Source organism: Arachis hypogaea, chromosome 19 (assembly GCF_003086295.3).
Source record: "Arachis hypogaea cultivar Tifrunner chromosome 19, arahy.Tifrunner.gnm2.J5K5, whole genome shotgun sequence".
Lineage (NCBI taxonomy): Eukaryota > Viridiplantae > Streptophyta > Magnoliopsida > Fabales > Fabaceae > Arachis > Arachis hypogaea.
In genome coordinates, this window is record NC_092054.1 from 144,740,940 (window position 1) to 144,761,568 (window position 20,629).

At 37.6% G+C, this 20,629-nt stretch overlaps 1 non-coding gene across 1 annotated transcript; it reads left to right on the top strand.

Moving 5' to 3' along the window:
* The first annotated feature begins 12,817 nt into the window (after window positions 1-12,817).
* On the top strand, window positions 12,818-12,925 carry LOC112781592 (small nucleolar RNA R71). The gene has a single exon (XR_003192360.1). It is a non-coding gene; the product is annotated as a small nucleolar RNA R71 (small nucleolar RNA).
* The last annotated feature ends 7,704 nt before the right edge of the window (window positions 12,926-20,629 follow it).

Consider the following 20,629-nt stretch of genomic DNA (forward strand, 5'->3'; position numbering starts at 1 on the left):
TAAGTCATTTGTGTGATTTGGGTTATTTGGTAATTTTTAAAAGATTGGAATGCTGTGTTGTAAATTAAAAGACCAATTAAGTATTGTTTATTGCTAAGCATTGTAATAATGTGTATGGACTTACCCTTGATGAATTAAAGGATCAAAATGTAGCTTGTTTTCATTCTAAAGAATCTGAAAAGTGGCTATGGCGCAAGAGATTAGGCCATGCAAGTATGTTTCAAATAAATAAACTTGTCAAGAAAGGATTAGTAAGAGGTCTTCCTTTGATAAGGTTTGAGAAAGACATCACTTGTGATGCTTGCTAAATGGAAAAACAAACAAAGAGTTCATTTAAATCAAAGGAAGAGATCCCTACTAAAAGACCACTTGAATTGCTACATATTGATTTATTTGGTCCAACAAGAACTCAAAGCTTAGGTGGTAAACATTATGGTTTAGTAATTGTGGATAACTACTCTAGGTTTGGTTGGGTTTTATTTCTTGCACACAAAAATGAAGCCTTTTCGGCCTTTGAAATTTTTAACAAGAAAGTTCAAAATAAAAAGGATTTAAAGATCTCTTCTATAAGAAGTGATCATGGAACTGAATTTGAAAACAAATTATTTGAATCCTTTTGTGAGGAATTTGGAATATCTCACAACTTCTCTTGTCCAAGGACACCACAACAAAATGGTGTTATGGAAAGAAGAAATAGAAGTATTCAAGAAATGACAAGATCTATGCTTTGTGAGAGTCGTGTTCCAAAATTCCTTTGGGATGAAGCGGTTAATACAACTTGCCACATTTTGAATAGAACCATCACAAGAAAATTTTTGAAGAAAATACCTTATGAACTTTGGAAAGGTTACCCTCTAAACTTAAACTACTTGCATATATTTGGATGTAAATATTTTGTTCTAAATAACAAAGATAATTTGGAAAAATTTATTCCAAAGGCATATGAGTGTTTATTTGTAGGATATTCCACAACTAGTAAAGCATATAGAGTTTATCATCAAGATGCTAGAATAATTGAGGAGTCCATACATGTTACATTTTGTGACACTAACTTGGTTCAAGGCATTTTGGAAGATTGTAAAGCAGGAAATCAGGTTCAAAATGAGGATGGAAAAGACCAAAATTGTGAAAAAGAAAACTCTGCACAAAAGGAATCTGAAACTGCAGCTGCTGAAAATTCTGCACGAGACAATTCTATTTTGTCTCATGAATCTGGAGAAGATCCTGAAACCACCAGCTCCTTAGTTCCCTCAGTGACCGAATCTGCTTCTAAGTCCGCTAAACCTAGGGAATGGAGATTCCTAAAGAATTATCCACAAGAGTTTGTTATTGGGGATGTGTCACAAGGTGTCAAAACACATTCCTCCACTAGAAAAGCAAATGAAGAAATAAACATGACTTTTCTCTCTCAAATAGAGCCTCAAAACGTCAAGGAAGCACTTAATGACCCTTCTTGGGTAAAGGCAATGGAGGATGAGCTCTATGAATTTGAAAAAAACCAAGTGTGGACTCTAGTTCCAAAACCTAATGGAAAGAAAGTGATCGACACCAAATGGATATTTCAAAACAAGCTTGGTGAAGATGGTAGCATTGCTAGAAACAAAGCAAGACTAGTGGCGCAAAGATATGACCAAGAAGAGGGAATAGACTTTGATGAATCCTTTGCCTCTGTTGCCCGAATGGAAGCCATAAGACTTCTTCTAGCTTATACAGCTTTTTGTAGTTTTAAAGTATATCAAATGGATGTGAAATGTGCATTCTTGAATGGTGTGATAGATAGAGAAGTGTATGTGGCACAGCCACCTAGTTTTGAAAACAAAGAACTTCCTAACCATGTTTTCAAACTATCAAAAGCTCTCTATGGTTTAATACAAGCTCCTAGAGCTTGGTGTGAGAGACTTAGCTCTTTTCTCTTGAAAAATGGTTTTTAAAGAGACACCACAGACACTACTCTATTTATCAAGAATTCTAATGATTCTTTCATTCTAGTCCAAATCTATGTTGATGACATTATTTTTGGATCAGCCAATGAATCCCTTTGTAATGAATTTGGAAAACTCAGATAAGTGAATTTGACATGAGCATGATGGGTGAACTTAATTTTTTCCTTGGACTTCAAATTAAGCAAACTGAAAATGGTATTTTTATTCATCAAGAGAAGTATGCCAAGGAACTAGTTAAGAAATTTGGTATGGATAATGCCAAACCTATGGGAACTCCCATGCACCCTAATTCAAAATTAGAAAAGGGAGAAACTGAGAAAGATATAGATGAGACTAGGTATAGAGGAATGATTAGCTCTCTTATGTACTTAACTTCCTCTAGACCTGATATTGTGCAAAGTATTGGAATGTGTTCAAGATTCCAATCAAAACCAAAAGAGTCACATCTTTCTGCAGTTAAAAGGATCATTAGATATATTCATGGCACATCTAATTTTGGTTTATCGTATCCTAAGATTGATAATTTTTCTGCAGTTGGTTATTGTGATGCAGATTTTGCTGGTAATAGAGTTGATAAAAGGAGCACATCAGGCTTATGTTGTTTCCTTGGAAAGTCTCTGAATGTTTGGTCAAGTAAGAAGCAGTCCACAGTGGCTTTATCCACTACAGAGGCTGAGTATATAGCTGCTTCTTCTTGTTGTTCTCAGCTTATGTGGTTAAAAACACAACTTGCTGATTATAAATTAAATGCTGAAAATATTCCCTTGTTGTGTGACAATATGAGTGCCATGAATATTTCAAAAAATCCAGTTTTGCACTCTAGAACTAAACATATTGAAGTGAGATTTCACTCAATAAGAGAACATGTTCAAAAAGGGGATATTAGCATTCAATTTGTTAAATCAGAAGAGCAATTGGCAGATATTTTCACTAAACCACTAGCTGAAGACAGATTTTGCATGCTTAGGACTAGTCTAGGGATTTTAAGTCATGATTCATTATTTGAAAACTGCTGATGTGTTTGTTGAAGTTTTTGTCTCATAGGTTAGGATGAGACAATTTTGGGCATATGAAGAACCATCTCTCTGAACGGCATTCTCTGGGCTTTATTGCATGTGCTGAATCATCTGGGCCAACCTTAAAATTCGGATTCTAAGTGTTCCAATGTGTTTCCTTAAAATGAACCATCTCTGGGCCCAAATGAGTGTTACATCATCCTTGTGTTTTATCTTATTTTATTATTTTTGTCCTTTAGTCAAAAGTTTTCAAATTTAAAATTACCTTCTGTTTTCTTTTTTAATAAAATCAAATCTTTTTTTTTTGTGATGTCAAGTCCTTTCAATGTCAAATCATAGATGATGCAGTTGCATGTTTTAAGAAAATCTTTTTCATGGTGCGGTTACCAACACTCCATCTTCTCTCTTCATAAAGCCTTCCACTAACCCTTCGTTTCCTCCTCCACTACCATAAATGCTCCTCACATTTTGAAACCAGGGTTTCACCTAATGAGGAAGAAGGTTATTCAGCAGAAACCACCGCGTGAAAAGCTTCTCAAACTCCCTTCGAAGCCAAAACTTTCCACTCGCTCCAGAGATCAAACATTCACACCCTCACCTTCTCCTCCTACATCTTCTCCTCGCACAGATCCCATGGCTCGCACCAAGAATCCCTCAAGGGTTCCATCTTCCTCCAAGCCAACCTCAACTCCCAGTGCTCCTCACAGCGCTCCATCAAAGCCAAGCTCCTCAAAGGGGAAATGCCCTGCTACAGCCGAACCAACTCCTGAGCCATCTCAACCTAAGTCAAGGTATGTTCCTACACGTGCTTAGAGAGGTAAACCACATATCCCTCTTAAATATGTTAGGGAACCAGACATTGATTTGTTTGCACACAAATCACACTTCATGACCTTTCACTCAAATTATAACCCTCACAGATTTAGGTCTGCCATGAATAATGATTTTTATGAAGGAGTTATTAAGTACCATATCCTGTGTCCCACATTTCTTGCTGATATACCCAATCTGAAAAAGAAAGGTTTTCCTTTTGTTGAAAATTTGGAATTTCTGAACTGGAATCATCTCTTTAACATCAAAAAGCCAATGTACCCACTTTTAGTCGAAGAGTTTTATGCAAATATGATTTATCATGAGGGCAGTGTTCATTCTTATATCAAGGGCTGAGACATTGTGCTAAACAATGAAACTATTAGTGATTTCTTGAAATACACTAATGTTGGGGCTTGTGCATATACTTCGGGTAAATGGGATGAAGGAGTCGGTATATCTTTCAATGATGCTCTGGCTCATATCTGTGAACATGTTTCTTTGATTGATGGTATCACCCCTACTCATAGAGCCCTGGGTTATGAACGTGCTCAATTGCACCGTATTGTAAATCATATCATCCTTTCTCAGAGTGGTTCATATCAAAGGGTATCTTACACTGACACTCTTGTTTTGTATGCTCTTCTCATAAAAATAGAAATATCTTTTGCTTATTTAATGGTTAGATATATGTTTGATTCTGTTCGAAGTGAGAAAGACAAAGCTCTTCCTTATGGCATGTTCTTAACTTGTATTTTTGAACATTATGGTGTTGATTTGTCCAATGAGTCATATGAAAATAGACACTCGTATCTAAAAGGAGGTGGTTCAGTGAAACAGCAAAGAAAGGGACCCACTCGCTCTGAAAGGGTGGTTCTAGATGATGATGATGATGAATCTGTTCCTGAGGATTCTCCCCCACCTTCTACCGAGGGAACCTCAGTCTCAACTGGACAAAAATATGCTTTATTTGGGGTTGTTAAGGACGTGATTCAAGAATTTGTCTCCCAGTCAAACCATATGATTGCTATGAGCAAGGAACATAGGAAGCTAGCAAGCAAGCATGAGAATTTTCTCAAAAAATCAAGAGATAGAGTGGCTGTTTTCATGAAGTTCATTGATAATCTCCAACAAGATGAAGATGCTACCACTGATGCTGAAGAAGAAGCTGATTCTGAGGAGGATGGTTTGGATGCCTGAAATTATCTCATGATTGCTGCTGCCTTATGTTTATTTTTGTCTCATAAAAACTGTTGTCATTTACTTTTGAACTACTCTATTTTTGTGGATGACTGTAATACTTCTAACTACTGTTGCACTTAGTTAATTACCTACTTGTTTTTTGGACTTTACACTAACACTTTGTTGCAGGCCTTAGCTCACTTTTGTTCCACTCTTGATGACAAAGGGGGGAGTAGTATGAAGAATTTGAAATTTTGCTGTGATTGCTAAATTTTGCTGCTGTTGTGTTTGTTTGGCATGTGAATGTGAATTTGATTTACATGATTTGTTGCTCTGCTTTGCCATTGCTAGTCTTGATGCTCTGTATTGTTAAGTTCTTGAACAGTTTTGGGCTGGATATTTGTTATTATTGCTGATATGTTTTGTTCACTTTTGAGATAGATATTTGGTTGTTTGCACAATCCCCTTATTCAAATTTATGAGAAGTTAAATTATTTAAAAACCTAACTGATTGCTTCATCCATGGTTAACATAGTGTATGTAGTCTATTATTGTGTTTCCTATGAGTACATGCAAACAGAAAAGAAGAGAAGAGCATAAATCTAGGGGGAGCATCTCTTGAAAAGGAAAGGGGGAGCCACACAAAAACAAGTAACATCATTCAAAGGAAAGTTTCTTAACTTTATTCAAATTCAATTCCTTTGATTAATTTTTTAATTATATTTGTCATCAAGGGGGAGATTGTTGAGTTAATAAGAAATTAACTAACATAATTGATGATGACAAACATTAATTTCATTGGGCCAACTACCCAATTAGTTTTGATGATTTTGTTTTAAGTGATGCAGGCCAAATTTCATTGTTGTAGCAGCCGAAATAAATGAAATAAAAATCAGAAGCTCCACAGTATGCATCATTTAAAAATAAAGCCTAAGGTAAATTATAACAATGAAATCAGATGGGCCAAATGGACACAGCCAACCCAAGTCCGAATTGATCTCTCAAGCTAATCCCTCCAAAGTGATTCCACCAAAGCAACGTTCACCTTTTTCATTTCGGTCAGAACTCAGAGAAAAGAGAGAAAGCTTCGTTCCTAAGCCATTCATCAAAGAAAAAAGAAAGAGAAGGGTTAAGCAAAAAGGTTGAGGTCTAATCACCCAAATCTACCATCTTAGGCTAAGGCAAAAGCTAAAGGTAACTTATTTCCTCTTGCATGCAGCGTGCTTTCTGCTCCTCTTCCCCAACTCTCTGCCACTCCAATTTGGGATAAATGGAGAAAGTGAATTCTGTTAACCACTGGTGTAAATCAATGGTCAAATTTGTTTCTTGGAGACAAAGTAGCAACTTAAGGGTACAGATGTGGGATTGCCATTGAAAACTTTTTCTTCTTTGCTTCCCTGAGGCTTTCGGTCAAGCAAGAGAAAGTCAGATCCAAATGTCTAAATTGAGGATTAACTGAAAAAGTGATATCGCAAGTTGGTAGCACACAGCTCAAGAAGTTGACTTGGAAGAAAACTGGTGCACAAAATTGTGATCATCAACAATGGCGCCAAAGACTTGGAGCTCTCAAACGTGAATCACACTTTGTCACAATTCCGCACAACTAACCAGCAAGTGCACTGGGTCGTCCAAGTAATAAACCTTACGTGAGTAAGGGTCGATCCCACGGAGACTGTCAGCTTGAAGCAAGCTATGGTCATCTTGTAAATCTCAATCAGGCGGATTCAAATGGTTATGGAGAATTGATAATTAAAATATGAATAAAATAAGATAAAGATAGAGATACTTATGTAATTCATTGGTAGGAATTTCAGATAAGCGTATGAAGATGCTTTGTTCCTCTCGAACCTCTGCTTTCCTATTGCCTTCTTTCAATCATTCATACTCCTTTCCATGGCAAGCTTTATGTTGGGCATCACCGTTGTCAATGGCTACTTCCTGTCCTCTCAGTGAAAACGTTCCAAATGCACTGTCACCGCACGACTAATCATCTGTCGGTTCTCGGTCCTGTTGGAATAGGATCCATTGATCCTTTTGGGTCTGTCACACACCCAACACTCGCGAGTTTGAAGCTCGTCACAGTCATCCCTTCCCAGATCCTACTCAGAATACCACAGACAAGGTTTAGACGTTTCGGATCTCAGGAATGGCCGCCAATAATTCTAGCCTATACCACGAAGGTTCCAATCTTAGATTAGAAACCCAAGAGATACACATTCAAGCTTGTTTGCATGTAGAACGGAAGTGGTTGTCAGTCACGCGTTCATAGGTGAGAATGGTGATGAGTGTCACATAATCATCACATTCATCATGTTCTTGGGTGCGAATGAATATCTTGGAGAAGAAATAGACTTGAGTTGAATAGAAAAATAATAGTACTTTGTATTAATTCATGAAGAACAGCAGAGGTCCACACCTTAATCTATGGTGTGTAGAAACTCCACCGTTGAAAATACAAAAGTGATAATGGTGTAAGCATGGCCAAATGGCCAGCCTCCAAGGTCTAGGGACTAAACGTCCAAAGATGAAAATACAATAGTATAAGGTCCTATTTATAGAGAACTAGTAGCCTAGGGTTTACAGAAATAAGTAATTAATGCAGAAATCTTCTTCTGGGCCCATTTGGTGTGTGCTTGGGCTGAGCATTGAAGCTTCCATGTGTAGAGACTTTTCTTGGAGTTAAACGCCAGCTTTTGTGCCAGTTTGGGCGTTTAACTCCAGCTTTTGTGCCAGTTCTGGCGTTTTGATGCTAGAATTCTTAAGCTGACTTGGAACGCCGGTTTGGGCCATCAAATCTTGGGCAAAGTATGAACTATTATATATTTCTGGAAAGCCCAGGATGTCTACTTTCTAACGCAATTGAGAGCGCGCCAATTGGGTTTCTGTAGCTCCATAAAATCCACTTCGAGTGCAGGGAGGTCAGAATCCAACAGCATCTGCAGTCCTTTTTCAGCCTCTGAATCAGATTTTTGCTCAGGTCCCTCAATTTTAGCCAGAAAATATCTGAAATCATAGAAAAATACACAAACTCATAGTAAAGTCTAGAAATGTGATTTTTAAATAAAAACTAATAAAAACATAATAAAAACTAACTAAAATATACTAAAAACATACTAAAAATAATGCCAAAAAGCGTATAAATTATCCGCTCATCACAACACCAAACTTAAATTGTTGCTTGTTCCCAAGCAACTGAAAATCAAATAGGATAAAAATAAGAGAATATACAATGAATTCCAAATACATCTATGAAGATCAGTATTAATTAGATGAGCGGGGCTTTTAGCTTTTTGCTTCTGAACAGTTTTGGCATCTCACTTTATCCTTTGAAGTTCAGAATGATTGGCTTCTATAGGAACTCAGAATCCAGATAGTGTTATTGATTCTCCTAGTTAAGTATGTTGATTCTTGAACACAGCTACTTTATGAGTCTTGGAAGTGACCCAAAGCATTTTGTTTTTCAGTATTACCACCAGATACATAAATGCCACAGACACATAACTGGGTGAACCGTTTTAGATTATGACTCAGCTTTGCTAGAGTCCCCAATTAGAGGTGTCCAGAGCTCTTAAGCACACTCTTTTTGCTTTTGGACCACGACTTTAACCGCTCAGTCTCAAGTTTTCACTTGACACCTTCATGCCACAAGCACATGGTTAGGGACAGCTTGGTTTAGCCACTTAGGCCAGGATTTTATTCCTGTGGGCCCTCCTATCCACTGATGCTCAAAGCCTTGGATCCTTTTTATCACCCTTGCCTTTTGGTTTAAAGGGGTATTGGCTTTTTCTGCTTGCTTTTCTTTTTTCTTTTTTTTTTCTTTTTTTTTCCGCATATATCCTTTTTTCTGCAAGCTTTTCACTGCTTTTTCTTGCTTCAAGAATCAATTTTATGATTTTTCAGATTATCTAATAACATTTCTCCTTTTCCCATCATTCTTTCAAGAGCCAACAATTTTAACATTCATGAATCAGCAATATCAAAAATATGTACTGTTCAAGCATTCATTCAGAAAGACAAAAGTATTGCCACCACATCAGAATAATTAAACTGTTTTAAAATTTGAAATTCATGCACTTCTTTTCCTTTTCAATTAAAACACTCTTTATTTAAGAAAGGTGATGGATTCATTTTCATAGCTTTAAGGCATAGACACTTAGACACTAGTGATCATGTAATAAAGACACAAATATAGATAAACATAAAGCATAATTTTCGAAAAATAGAAAATAAAGAACAAGGAAATTAAAGAACGGGTCCACCTTAGTGATGGCGGCCTGTTCTTCCTCTTGAAGATCTTATGGAGTGCTTGAGCTCCTCAATGTCTCTTCCTTGTCTTTGTTGCTCCTCTCTCATGGTTCTTTGGTCTTCTCTAATTTCATGGAGGAGGATGGAATGCTCTTGGTGCTCCACCCTTAGTTGTCCTATGTTGGAACTTAATTCTCCTAGGGAGGTGTTGATTTGCTCCCAATAGTTTTGTGGAGGAAATTGCATCCCTTGAGGCATCTCAGGGATTTCATGATGAGGAAATTCCTCATGCTCTTGGTGAGGTTCTCTTATTTGCTCCATCCTTTTCTTAGTGATGGGCTTGTCCTCATTAATGAGAATGTCTCCCTCTATGTCAATTCCAACCGAACTGCAGAGGTGACAAATGAGATGAGGGAAGGCTAACCTTGCCAAAGTAGAGGACTTGTTCGCCACCTTGTAGAGTTCTTGGGATATAACCTCATGAACTTCTACTTCCTCTCTAATCATGATGCTATGAATCATGATAGCCCGGTCTATAGTAACTTCAGACCGGTTGCTAGTGGGAATGATCGAGCGTTGGATGAACTCCAACCATCCTCTAGCCACGGACTTGAGGTCATGCCTTCTTAGTTGAACCGACTTCCCTCTTGAATCTCTCTTCCATTGAGCGCCCTCTTCACAAATGTCTATGAGGACTTGGTCCAACCTTTGATCAAAGTTGACCCTTCTAGTGTATGGGTGTGCATCTTCTTGCATCATGGGCAAGTTGAATGCCAACCTTACATTTTCCGGACTAAAGTCTAAGTATTTTCCTTGGACCATTGTAAGCCAATTCTTAGGGTCCGGGTTCACACTTTGATCATGGTTCTTGGTGATCCATGAATTGGCATAGAACTCTTGAACCATTAAGATTCTGACTTGTTGAATGGGGTTGGTGAGAATTTCCCAACCTCTTCTTCGGATCTCATGTCGGATCTCCGGATATTCATTCTTTTTGAGCTTAAAAGGGACCTCGGGGATCACCTTCTTCTTGGCCACAACTTCATAGAAGTGGTCTTGATGCACCCTTGAGAGGAATCTCTCCATCTCCCATGACTCGGAGGTGGAAGCTTTTGCCTTCCTTTTCCTCTTTCTAGAGGTTTCTCCGGCCTTTGGTGCCATAAATGGTTATGGAAAAACAAAAAGCTTTAGCTTTTACCACACCAAACTGAGAAGGTTTGCTCGTCCTCGAGCAAAAGAAGAAAGAAGAGAGTAGAAAAAGAAGAAATAGAGGAGATGGAGGGGGCTTTGTGTTTCGGCCAAGGGGGAGAAGTAGTGTTTAGGTTGTGTGAAAATGAAGGAGTGAAGATGGGTTTATATAGGAGTGGAGAGGGGGGTATGGTTCGGCCATTATGGGTGGGTTTGGGAGGGAAAGTGGTTTGAATTTGAATGGTGGGGTAGGCGGGGTTTTATGAAGGATAGAGGTGAGTAGTGAAGAGAATGGTGGGATTTGATAGGTGAGGGGTTTTTGGGGAAGAGGTATTGAGGTGATTGGTGAATGGGTGAAGAAGAGAGAGAGAGGTGGGATAGGTGGGGATCCTGTGGGTCCACAGATCCTGAGGTGTCAAGGATTTCTCATCCCTGCACCAAGTGGCGTGCAAAAATGCCCCTTTTCTGCCAATCCTGGCATTAAACGCCAGGTTGCTGCCCATTTCTAGCGTTTAACGCCCAGAATGGTGCCAGACTGGGCGTTTAACGCCCATTCTGCTACCCTTACTGGCGTTTAAACGCCAGTAAGTTTCTCCTTCAGGGTGTTCTGTTTTTCATTCTATTTTTCCTTCTGTTTTTTCTTTTTCAATTGTTTTTGTGACTTCACATGATCATCAACCTACAGAAAACATAAAATAACAAAAGAAAAGAGAAATTTAACATAGATAATTAAAGATTGGGTTGCCTCCCAACAAGCGCTTCTTTAATGTCAATAGCTTGACAGTGGGCTCTCATGGAGCCTCACAGATGTTTAGAGCAATGTTGGAACCTCCCAACACCAAACTTAGAGTTTGACTGCGGGGGCTCTGTTTGACTCTGTATTGAGACAAGCTCTTCATGCTTCCTCTCCATGGTTACAGAGGGATATCCTTGAGCTTTAAACACAAGGGAGTCTTCATTCACTTAAATGATCAATTTTCCTCTGTCAACATCAATCACAGCTTTTGCTGTGGCTAGGAAGGGTCTGCCAAGGATGATGGATTTATCTATACACTTCTCAGTCTCTAGGATTATGAAGTCAGCAGGGATGTAGTAGCCTTCAACCTTTACCAAGACATCCTCTACAAGTCCATAAGCTTGTTTCTTTGAATTGTCTGCCATCTCTAGTGAGATTCTAGCAGCTTGTACCTCAATGATCCCTAGCTTCTCCATTACAGAGAGAGGCATGAGGTTTATGCTTGACCCTAGGTCACACAGAGCCTTCTCAAAGGTCATGGTGCCTATGGCACAAGGTATTGAGAACTTTCCAGGATCTTGTCTCTTCAGAGGTAATCTATGCCTAGTCAAGTCATCCAGTTCTTTGATGAGCAAGGGGGGTTCATCTTCCCAAGTCTCATTACCAAATAAATTGGTGTTTAGCTTCACGATTGCTCCAAGATACTTAGCAACTTGCTCTTCAGTAACATCTTCATCCTCTTCAGAGGAAGAATACTCATCAGAGCTCATGAATGGCAAAAGTAAATTCAATGGAATCTCTATGGTCTCTGTGTGAGCCTTAGATTCCCATGGTTCCTCATGAGGGAACTCCTTGGAGGCCAGTGGACGTCCAGTGAGGTCTTCCTCAGTGGAAATCACTGCCTCTTCCTCCTCTCTAGATTCGTCCATGTGGGTTATAGTTATGGCCTTGCACTCTCTTTTTGGATTCTCTTCTGTATTGCTTGGGAGAGTACTAGGAGGGAGTTCAGTAACTTTCTTACTCAGCTGACCCACTTCTGCCTCCAAATTTCTAATGGAGGACCTTGTTTCAGTCATGAAACTTTGAGTGGTTTTAATTAAATCAGAGACTATGGTTGCTAAGTCAGAGGGGCTCTGCTTAGAATTCTCTGTCTGTTGCTGAGAAGATGATGGAAAAGGTTTACTATTGCTAAACCTGCTTCTTCCACCATTACTGTTGTTAAAACCTTGTTGAGGTCTCTGTTGATCCTTCCATGAGAGGTTTGGATGATTTTTCCATGAAGGGTTATAGGTGTTTCCATAGTGTTCTCCCATGTAATTCACCTCTTCCATTGCAGGGTTCTCAGGATCATAAGCTTCTTCTTCAGATGAAGCTTCTTTGGTACTGACTGTTGCTGCTTTCATTCCAGACAGACTCTGAGAAATTATATTGACTTGCTGAGTCAATATTTTATTCTAAGCCAATATGGCATTCAGAGTATCAATTTCAAGAACTCCTTTCTTCTGATTTGTCCCATTATTCACAGGATTCCTTTCAGAAGTGTACATGAATTGGTTATTTGCAACCATTTCAATGAGTTCCTGAGCTTCTGCAGGCGTCTTCTTCAGATGAAGAGATCCTCCAACAGAGCTATCCAATGACATCTTGGATAGTTTAGACAGACCATCATAAAAAATATCTATGATGCTCCATTCTGAAAGCATGTCAGAAGGACACCTTCTGATCAATTGCTTGTATCTTTCCCAAGCTTCATAGAGGGATTCACCTTCCTTTTGTCTGAAGGTTTGGACTTCCACTCTAAGCTTACTCAATTTTTGAGGTGGAAAGAACTTTTCCAAGAAGGCATTGACTAGCTTTTCCCAACAGTTCAGGCTTTCTTTGGTTTGTGAATCCAACCATCTCCTAGTTCTATCTCTTACAGCAAAAGGGAAGAGCATAAGTCTGTAGACCTCAGGGTCAACCCCATTGGTCTTGACAGTGTCACAGATTTGCAAGAATTCAGCTAAGAACTGATGAGGATCTTCCAATGGAAGTCCATGAAACTTGCAATTTTGTTGCATTAGAGAAACTAATTGAGGTTTAAGCTCAAAGTTGTTTTCTCCAATGGCAGGGATTGAGATGCTTCTCCCATAGAAGTCAGGAGTAGGTGCAGTAAAATCACCAAGCACCTTCCTTGCATTGTTGGCATTGTTGTTTTCAGCTGCCATTGTTTCTTCTTCTTTGAAAAGATCTGTTAGGCCCTCTAGAGAGAATTGTGCTTTAGCTTCTCTTAGCTTTCTCTTTGAGGTCCTTTCAGGTTCATGATCAGCTTGAACAAGTATGCCTTTATCTTTGCTCCTACTCATATGAAAGAAAAGAGAACAAGAAAGTAGGGAATCCTCTATGTCACAGTATAGAGATTCCTTGAGGTGTCAGAGGAAAAGAAGAATAGAAGGAGGAGGTAGATAGAAGAGAATTTGAACTTATCAAGAGGGATAGAGTTCGAATTGCACCTTGAGGAGGAGTGTTAGTCCCTTAAATAGAAGGATGTGAGAAGAGGGGAAGAATTTTCGAAAATAAATTAAAAAGATTTTGAAATAATAAAAAGAAATTTGGAAATTTGATTGAGATTTTCGAAAATTAAGATTGGGAAAGAAATTAAGTGATTTTTGAAAAATATTTTGAAATTAGAAATCAAAAAGATATGATTGAGAGTTAATTTTGAAAAAGATGTAATTGAAAAGATATGAATGAGAAGATATAATTGAAAATCAATTTTTAAAAAAAGAAAGTTTTAAAATTAAAGTTGATTACTTGACTAACAAGAAATTAAAGGATATGATTCTAAAATTTAAAATTTGATCCGTTCTTAATAGGCAAGTAACAACTTGAAAATTTTGAAGTAAATCATTAATTATAGCAAGGATTTTCGAAAATAATAAAAAAATGGAAAGAAATTAATTTTGAAGAGATATGATTGAAAAGATATGATTTGAAAAAGATTTGATTTTGAAAAATTATGAATATTTGAAAAAGATTTGAATTAAAAACAAAATCTTCCCTCTAATGTCATCCTGGCGTTAAACGCCCAGAATGGCATCCATTCTGGCGTTTAACGCCCAAAATCCTACCTTTTTGGGCGTTTAACGCCCAGCCTGGCTGACGTTTAAACGCCAGTTTTCCTTCTTCACTGGGCATTTTGAACGCCCAGCTTTTTCTGTTTGATTCCTCTGCTGAATGTTCTGAGTCTTCAATTCTCTGTATTATTGACTTGAAAAGACATAATTTTAAATTTTTTTTGAATTTTTTTAATGATGAGAAACAATCAAAATACAACTAATCTTAGGAAACTCAAATCAAACAAACAATGCATGCAGGACTCCAAACTTAAAAATTTTCATATAAGAGACACTAACAAATTGAGAATGCATATGAGAAACAACAAAACACACAAAACAAGAGAATTTAAAGATCAGAGCAATGAAATCATCAAGAACAACTTGAAGACTAATGAAGAACATAATGCATGTAATTTTCGAAAATTATAGGTATGCAATTGACACCAAACTTAAAATTAGACACTAGACTCCAACAAGAAATATAAAATATTTTTTATTTTTATGGTTTTATAAATTTTTTTGTGATTTTTCGAAAATTGAGTGGAAAAGAAAATAAAGGGGTTCAAAATTTTTAATAAGAGTTCCAGGAATCATTGCAATGCTAGTCTAAGACTCCGGTCCAGGAATTAGACATGGCTTACTAGCCAGCCAAGCTTTCAATGAAAGCACCGGTCCAAAACACTAGACATGGCCAATGGCCAGCCAAGATTTAGCAGATAATTGCTAACAACAGCAAAATTGATAGAAATCAACAAGCTCTTGTGATGATAAGTTGAAACCTCGGTCCAAAAATTTAGACATGGTTTCACAACCAGCTAGACTTTAACAGATCATCATGAAACTCTAGAATTCATTCTTAAAAACTCTGAAGAACAAAATAAAAAAAAATTTTCAAAAATAAAAAGTAAAATTACCCAATCTAAGCAACAAGATGAACCGTCAGTTGTCCAAACTCGAACAATCCCCGGCAACGGCGCCAAAAACTTGGTGCACGAAATTGTGATCATCAACAATGGCACCAAAGACTTGGAGCTCTCAAACGTGAATCACACTTTGTCACAATTCTGCACAACTAACCAGCAAGTGCACTGGGTCGTCCAAGTAATAAACCTTACGTGAGTAAGGGTCGATCCTACGGAGACTGTCGGCTTGAAGCAAGCTATGGTCATCTTGTAAATCTCAGTCAAGTGGATTCAAATGGTTATGGAGAATTGATAATTAAAATATGAATAAAATAAGATAAAGATAGAGATACTTATGTAATTCATTGGTAGGAATTTCAGATAAGCGTATGAAGATGCTTTGTTCCTCTCGAACCTCTACTTTCCTATTGCCTTCTTTTAATCATTCATACTCCTTTCCATGGCAAGCTTTATGTTGGGCATCACCGTTGTCAATGGCTACTTCCCGTCCTCTCAGTGAAAACATTCCAAATGCGCTGTCACCGCAGGGCTAATCATCTGTCGGTTCTCGATCATGTTGGAATAGGATCCATTGATCCTTTTGTGTCTGTCACATGCCCAACACTCGCGAGTTTGAAGCTCGTCACAGTCATCCCTTCCCAGATCCTACTCAGAATACCACAGACAAGGTTTAGATGTTCCGGATCTCAGGAATGGCCGCCAATAATTCTAGCCTATACCACGAAGGTTCCAATCTTAGATTAGAAACCCAAGAGATACACATTCAAGCTTGTTTGCATGTAGAACGGAAGTGGTTGTCAGTCACGCGTTCATAGGTGAGAATGGTGATGAGTGTCACATAATCATCACATTCATCATGTTCTTGGGTGCGAATGAATATCTTGGAGAAGAAATAGACTTGAGTTGAATAGAAAAATAATAGTACTTTGTATTAATTCATGAAGAACAGCAGAGGTCCACACCTTAATCTATGGTGTGTAGAAACTCCACCGTTGAAAATACAAAAAGTGATAATGGTGTAAGCATGGCTGAATGGCCAGCCTCCAAGGTCTAGGGACTAAACGTCCAAAGATGAAAATACAATAGTATAAGGTCCTATTTATAGAGAACTAGTAGCCTAGAGTTTACAGAAATAAGTAATTAATGCAGAAATCTTCTTCCGGGCCCACTTGGTGTGTGCTTGGGCTGAGCATTGAAGCTTCCATATGTAGAGACTTTTCTTGGAGTTAAACGCCAGCTTTTGTGCCAGTTCTGGCGTTTCGACGCCAGAATTCTTCAGCTGACTTGGAACGCCGGTTTGGGCCATCAAATCTTGGGCAAAGTATGGACTATTATATATTGCTGTAAATCCCAAGATGTCTACTTTCCAACGCAATTGAGAGCGCGCCAATTGGGATTCTGTAGCTCCATAAAATCCACTTCGAGTGCAGGGAGGTCAGAATCCAACAGCATCTGCAGTCCTTTTTCAGCTTCTGAATCAGATTTTTGCTCAGGTCCCTCAATTTCAGCCAGAAAATACCTGAAATCACAGAAAAACACACAAACTCATAGTAAAGTCCAGAAATGTAATTTTTAAATAAAAAATAATAAAAACATAATAAAAACTAACTAAAATATACTAAAAAAAATTAAAAACAACGCCAAAAAGCGTATAAATTATCCGCTCATCAAAAGCTACTCAGCAACTGGCAAGGAAATACAAAAAGAAAGAGTTTCAATTTTTTGAAGCCAAGGAGAGAGAACCAGCGTTTTGAAGTTTGATGTTCTAAGAAGAGTTCTCTAAAGAAATTCATCAACTTGGACAGTGTTTCCTAATCAAAGGAGCATTTCGCCAGAATGAGGAACTAAATCAGAGACTAGCAAATCTGGTTCACCACATAGCAACAGAGGCTATTGAAGCATCAATCTCCTTCATGTTTTACAGATTGTAATTTTCTTTTTAATATTTATCTTTCTGTAATTTCTTGAGGTAAAAGGCAGAATGAGAGAGCTCAAGTAAAAGCCTAAGAGTGGAAAGAGGCAGAGAGAAACACTTGAGTGAAAAGCTTAGAGTGATTTTAGATTTCTTTAGGTTGGTTTTGTGTCTTGTATCTTGTACTAGTGAGGTACCCCTTTCTTAGTTGGGTAAGCACTAAGAGTGAAGAGTTAGGTATTAGCATAGCCAAGTCAAGTTAGGTTAGAACTTGAGAGTGGAAGAATTGTGTCAATCATGTGGAATTGGTGTATGTAATACTGTAACTATAGTAAAGATTCCACCACTGTTGTGGTGGAGACTGGATGTAGGTTGCATTGCACAAGGCAACTGATCTAGGATACATGATGGTGTCAGCTTCTCTCTTCCATTCTCTGTTCTGTTTTCTGATATTCATGAGACAAAACTAAATTGTTTCATAAATTTTTCGCTGCTGAGTTCAAACTGATTCAGACTAAAAGTTTGTTTTAAAAGGGTTATTTTATTAAAGTAAAAGAAGGTCATAGATTCAACCCCCCTTCTCTAAGCCTTCTACAACAGTATTGGCATAGGAAGAGTAAGACTTTCATGAATAGTATTGGCGAGATTTACAAAGAAAAGTTTGTATGTCACAGGGAAGGACTCAGGGAGGAAAAGTATTACACGATGGAAAAAAGGAAGAAGGAGCCTAAATTGGAAACAAGAACTGGGTGTGAAGCCTAAATGGATGTTAAATTTATACCTGAAACTGAAAGAAGGTATATCTTTTATTTCTCTAACGAACACAACCATGATCTATTGGATACACAATTCAGTGCTATGTTGCTTGCCCACTGAAAAATGTCAGAGGCATATATTATGCAAATGATGAACATGCTAAAGTCTGGGATTAGCACTTCACAGATATTTAGTCTTCTAGTTAATCAAGCAGGCGGGTATGAATTTGTTGTCTATGGTCCCAGAGATATGGAAAATGAGATTGCTTGGCAAAGGTGTCAAGTTCCTGGTGATACATCATGAGTGTTGAAGAAGTTGGAGGATATACGGTTGAAGGATCCACAATTATATTTAGTGTCATATCATGATTCAAGAGGTTTGTTACGTAACGTGTTCTGGTCTGATGGGATTAGCCAACTAGACTACCAACTCTTCGGGGATGTTATTGCTTTTGATGCCACATACAAGATGAACAAGTATAGTTGTCCATTAGTCATATTCAGTGGGGTTAACCACCACAACCAAACAATTGTTTTTGCTACTGCGTTAATTGTGGACAAAACTACTGATACATATATTTGGCTCCTGCGTCAGCTCATGTTTGCAATGAAGTGTAAGACCCCAACCTCAATAATAAATGATGGGGCCATGGCAATTAGGAATGCAGTAAGGGATGTATTTTCCGAAGTCATACATAGATTATGCGCTTGGGACCTTATTCAAAATGCAACTAGCAATGTTGGAAATCCATCGTTTACATCTAAATTCAAGAAAATCATGTTGAGAGTCTACGAGATTCCCGTGTTTAAGCGTAAGTGGGTTTAGCTTATTGAAGAATTTGGCCTTGAGGATAAGCCGTGGGTGAACAACATGTATGAAGAGAAGCATATGTGGCCTACTGCATATATAAAAGGTAAGTTTTTTGCTGGCTTTAGAACAACCTCAAGATGTGAATGTTTACACTCAGTTGTGGCAAGGTATGTGGGGTCACGATATGATTTGACAAGTTTTGTAGAGCATTTTCAAAGGCGTGTTGCACACTTACGCTTTAAAGAATTTAATGCTGATTATGAATCCACGTGGGGTGCCTGTCATGCAGACTTGTATAGAGCTGCTAAAGAGATTTGCTGCTGAGGTATACACTCATGAGATATTCTATTGTTTCAGCCATTTCCTTCTAGAACTGGATCAATGCGGGTGCTAAACATAGAGAACAATGATGATTTCTCAAAGTACATTGTGTGTAAGCATAGGAGGCTCGATTTTCTGTGGACCATTGAATTTCGTCAAGAAGAAATGATCTTCATGTGTTCTTATTTAAGAATGGAGTCATTTGGAATTCCTTGCAAACATATTGTGAAAGTTCTGGTTGACAGAGATATTTGTGAGATTTTCCGGTCATTAGTGTTGGATAGATGGACAAAGAAGGTGAAATCAGCACTCAATGATGCAAGTGGGTTCACCAGGGATGCTGTTATTATGGGGTTGTACACATCTTACAAGGTTGCAGACAAAGGCACTAAGCAACCTCAGTCAGGTGTAGCTAAAAGTAGCAATCCGTATGTGCATCAAACCAATATAGGCTCAGGACAACCATTTAAGAAGAAGCGGCAACGTTGTAGTGTTTGTCAAATGGAAGGATATAAAAAGACATGTCCTTGGCAAAAGGACATAGACAACAACGTTATGGATGATGAGGCTAATGGTTCAGATGATGGCGACATGTACACCGAACCGACGGCTGAGTTAAATAGTGATAATTAGCAATCTCCATTAAGTTAATATTTTTGCGTAGAGAATCACTTACATATTTGCGTTTATATTTTTATTCACTATATTAATGAAATTTTCTATATTCTTCCAATATTCGTGTTTATGTTTTTTAGATGAAATAATTGTCATATAAATCTTGATTAGACAATAAATAAATTAATAATTTATTTAATTCATAAAATTATTAATTTTATAATTATTCTTAATAAAAATTTTACAAAAATCATTGGCATTGACAAACCGGAAGAACCAGTGTCGTTATGCGTTTTGTATAAAAAGAAAAATGGAAAAGTCAGACGTCCAGCAGCCTCCTACTCCTTTCAATTCGCACTCTCTCAAATGAAGCTCTTTTCCCCCAAAAAACACCCTAGCACATTCCAACTCCTCTCAACTCTCACTCTTTCAAACGAAGCTTTCTTCCCCACAAAAAGAAACACTAGCTTATCTGCCGCAAGGAGGGGGACACTATCGCTGTCCGTCGCGCCGTTGTTGTTCTTTAGCCCTCCAACCAGTGTTATTAAAACCGGACTGGACCGACCAGTTTAACCAGAAAATCAATGAACCGGACTCTCTACCGGTCCGGTCTGATGTTTGAACCGCATGAGGTAGAAAACCGATCGAATTCGGTAAAGCACGGTCCAACCAAACCGGTTAGGAGTTAAATTTTAACAAAATGTTAAGGATGGGATTTGAACTCCTCCCCCTTTGGAAAAGCAACACTATTTAGCGCCACCAGGCTGTGATGATTTTCATTAACATTTATGCAAATTATAATATATATATCTTTTATCAAATAATTTATTTCTATCTAATTTATTTTAAATTTAGTTATAAATTCACTTATTCTTAGATTAATTATATTTTTATTTAACAATAATTATAAACTCATTTATTTTTTTCATAATTATATAATATCTATTCATATTATTTTTTAATAAATACTTGTATTATATAATAATATAATAGATATAAACTAATTAATGAATTATTAAAATTTAAAAATAATAGTTATTTTAAAAATATTTATGATAGAGTAAAAATAACAAA